The sequence below is a fragment of the Budorcas taxicolor genome, chromosome 6 (assembly GCF_023091745.1).
Source record: "Budorcas taxicolor isolate Tak-1 chromosome 6, Takin1.1, whole genome shotgun sequence".
NCBI classification, from domain to species: Eukaryota; Metazoa; Chordata; class Mammalia; order Artiodactyla; family Bovidae; genus Budorcas; species Budorcas taxicolor.
Genome location: NC_068915.1, coordinates 116458556 through 116462635, shown reverse-complemented (window position 1 = coordinate 116462635; position 4080 = coordinate 116458556).

Below are 4080 nucleotides of genomic sequence, written 5' to 3'. Positions count from 1 at the left end.
GATTCCATGAGGATATTTTATTTCCTTTGGCCTTCTTTTGCAGGAGAAGTAGATTTCTATAGGATTTTTCTCTAGGAGATTTATTTTTTTAGACTTCAAAGCAAGCTGGTATTTTCATACAATTTCTTCTAATTGCAATGTGTTCCAGGCAGGGAGGCAATTTCAGGGGGGCCACCCCTGCATGCAGGTTCAGATGTTATTAGATGTTACAAGTTTATATATATCTATATATATAATTTATTGAGTTTTTACAAGATGTATTTGTTGTAGATTTAACACTTCTTACGCAATGCTTTTAGACTTTAATAGCTCGGACTGCTACCTTTCAAAGCTTGGGAGAGAAAGCCACAGATTCAGTTTCGTTACTTTTTGTACTGTTAACTGCCCTGAGTTTGGGCGGCTGTTCTCTGCTTGTCAGCAGGCTCAGAGTGGTCTCTGTTCTCAGGGACCCCAGCCTTGTGGGGGCCAAACCGGCAGACGTGCTTTCCAAAAAATAAACAGACACCTGGTTCAGATCTGTGCTTTCTTGCCTTGTCTTTCTTGTCGTGGGGTCCCAGGCAACTCCCAGGTCCTCCCTGCCCTCCTGGGACAGGTCCCATCATCTGTCCCCTGAGGAGGGTGGGCTCCCTGGTTGCAGCAGGGTTGGGGGCCTCCAGACTGGACTGGCTGCCTGGGTCTCACTCTCCCGGCTTTCCAGCCCAGATCTCTGGCACAGAGGCCCACTTCTGGCAGAATCTCGAGATCACTGGTGGTTTTCACTGCCTTGGTCTGGGGTCTCCAGGGGTAAGGGATACAGATGATGTGTTAGTGGGAAGGGGCAGTGAGAAGAGGCTGGGCCTGGCCATCCTGTCTGTCCCCAGCTCATGGAGTTCAGGGACTCTGGGGGGTCACGTCCAGGTACTCGCTGCTCCAAGGCCTCCGCCCCCACCCTGTCCCCTGTGTCTGCTGACCCAGTCAGCTGGGGAAAAGGAGGCTTCTAGGTGGCTGCCCCTGCCACACCGTGCCCCCCCACCCCGCCCCGGGGCATGGAACCCCATGTAAACAAAGCCCTGGGCTCTGACAATCTGCAGTCCAGGCCACACTCCTGCTCCTGGCTGGCTTCCCTCCCCATCCCAGGCCTGGCACCCCCTTGGGCCCCACCATCGCCCCCTGCACAACTTCTGGCAGGCACTGTGTGCCAATACTCTGGCTGGCCAGTCAGGGAGCTGAGGCCCAGTAACAGGACCTGGGCCCGCCTACTGCGGAGTTCAGAGCCTGAGGGAGGCAAGACAGCAGAGCGCAGCAGGCGTGGGGATGAGTCTGGGAAAGCTTCCTGGAGGAGGCAACGGTGGTGCCCGGTGGGGAGGCTAGGGTGGGTTCAGGGACAGGTGGCCGTGCAGACTCCCGTCCTGCCTGGAACTGAGCACCGGCCAGGGCTGGCTGTCGCTCCCCAACGTGCCCCTGCTGTGCGACCTGGTGGCCCTCTGTCCCTCATGTCCCACCATTTTGAAGGACAAGCCAGCCCCGGGGCACTGTGAACTTCTATTCTGTTTTCAAAGAAACTTGCTTCCTTGATCGCTGTGCTCAGCTTACCTTTCAAGTGAGGGGTTTCTGGGCCCTCTCTGGAGACCAGTAGAGGCTGCTAGGGGCTTGCCTCTGGACAACCGTGCCGCCCAGAGCCTGACTACTCGGGAAAGCGCCTCCGGCCCCTCCCAAGCCTCTCCAGCCTGCCAGAGACCCCGTGTTTGTGTCCAGCGCGCGGGGGACACGCGGCGATAGCGGCGGAGAGGGCAAGGAGGCCAGGGAGAGCCAGAGCGCGGAGGGCGCGGGCGAGGCCACAGCCGGGAGGCGGTCCCGGCCGGGACGGGCGCAGCGCGGGCGAGGCACGCCCTCTAGCGCCGGCCGGGCAGCGTCCCCGCCGCGCCCCGGGCTCCTCTTTGGCCTGGCCCGGGGCTGGGGGCTCGGTGCGCTGTCTGAACAGCCAGGGGCCCGGCGACCGGAGGGCCCGGGGCCCGGGGCCCGGCTCGGGGGCGGCCTCCTGGGACACAGGATGGAAATCCAGGGCTGGCTGGCCTCTGACCAGAGAAACGGGCCCCGGCGGGTAGGCTGGGGCGCCAGGCAGCGGGGCCAGGCAGTGGCCAGCCCACTCCTCCGCGCGCCCGCACCTGCACGCCCTTCACGCGCCCGGCCCGGCCCCGCCCCGCCCCTCCGCCCCGCCCCGCCCCGCCCCGCCCCTCCGCCCCGCCCCGCCCCGCTGCTCCGCCCCGCCCCGCCCCGCCCCTCCGCCCCGCTGCTCCGCCCCGCCCCGCCCCGCCCCGCCCGCCCCGCCCCCCGCTGCTCCGCCCCTCGCCAGCCTGGCCCCGCCTCCACCCGCGGCAAGCAGGTGGGGGTCCCGCCCAGGCCCGGGGCGGGCCGCAGGGGGCCTAAGGTGCAAGGCATAAACACCCTGCCCGCCCTCGGAGGCTCTAGAGCCCCGTCTCCAATCCTGGACTCTTGGCCTGGCCTCGCCCTCTGCCTTCCCCTCACGACCTGGGATGCATCACCGGGCTGGTGTGTCTGCACCTCCGTCCTGGCTCCCTTGCCTTCGGAATCCTGTTCCCACCCTGTGGAGCCCCCCTGCCCACCTCGCCAGGCTGGACACTAACCTCACAGTGTCCTCTTTCCCAGGCAGGTGAGTGAGCGCGCTTGGCTGCAGCTGTCTACTTCTCGGCCACTGTCTTGGAGGAGCTGCGGCATCATACATGTAAAAACATGTGCCCCCACCGGGGACGAAGGTCCCCAGCTACCAAGAGCAGGCTGTAAATCAGGACCCCATCTGGCTGTCCCTCCCCAGGCCTCGTCTGAAACAGCCCTGCCCTCCTCCGCTGCATGTGGCTTGTGGAGGGGGACAGCCGTGGACACGCTGGTGGCTCCTGCGGGCCAGACTTCCCTGGCTGGGCATGAGGCACTGCCTGGGGCACATGGCTGGTGGCCCTCACATCCCGCTCCCCACCAGCCACTCCAGCTCCCTGTCCCCATGACAGCCATCCCAGGAGGCTGCACCCAGCACAGGTGGCTCCCAGCATTTCTCCCAGCCAGTCCACAGGCTGGAATTCTCCCTGAAGAGCTTCCTGGGATGGGCTCCACTTCCTCCTGAGAAGGCCAGGTGCCCTCCCGTCCGTCACCTGTTCTCACTGTGACTCTGTCACCAGGGCCGGAGCTTCCTCAGCATCACCTGGATGTGTGGACTTCGTTTACGATCGATTAAGTCTTCGCTGTTATGGACACTCACTCTGACCTCAGTTTGGCCAGAAGCGCCCCTCCAGGTTGCTGCAGAGTCCCGACTGCAGCTGGGCCCGTAAGTCACCCCTGCCCCGCCCTCGGCCAGTTGTGCCCCCTGGGGCCCCTTCATGTGGCCTTCTGAACTGCACGTGAGAAGCCTCTCATCCTGGGGCACCAGCTCGTGCCTGCAGTTCATGCAGCCCTTGCCCCTGGGCACCTCCCAGCAGAGTGGACACATTCAGTGCAAGGCGTAACGGGTCTGGGCGCCTGCTGGGGGCGAGATCCTCCCACCCGGTCACGGGCCGCACGTGAGCGCAGAACCCATGGGGCGGAAACAGGTGCCGAGGCCCAGCTCAGGGGCAAAGGGTGTCGGGGCTCAGCAAGGGCGGAAGGAACCCCCCATGGGGCTGCAGCCAGCGCAGGGGGGAGGCCGCCTGCGGCAGGCTGGACTTCCCCGCTGGGAAGGAGGGCGACAGGACGGGGCCTGTCCTGCTCCTTGAACTGTCTGCCTGGCAGCCCTCCCGGCTGGGCGTCAGTTGTCTGCCCAGGCAGGGCACACCCCTGGAGCCGAGATGTGGGCCTGGGGGGCGGCAGGCCTGGCTGGTTCTCTTGGCTCTGCCCAGGTGTCGGGGGGCCCGCAGGGCCTTGGGACCCCTCAGACAGGGGCAGCAGGTGCTTCCCCCGACCCAGGGGCCCTCAGTCTCTCAGGATTTCCCCCTCCTGGTGATCCCTTGGCCAGGGTCCCAGCCCTGCCCACTGGGGACCACCCCCCAGGCCCGCTGTGGAGAGGAGAGGCTGCCACAGCAACCTGGTCAGACAGAGCATCCTGTGACAGTCCAG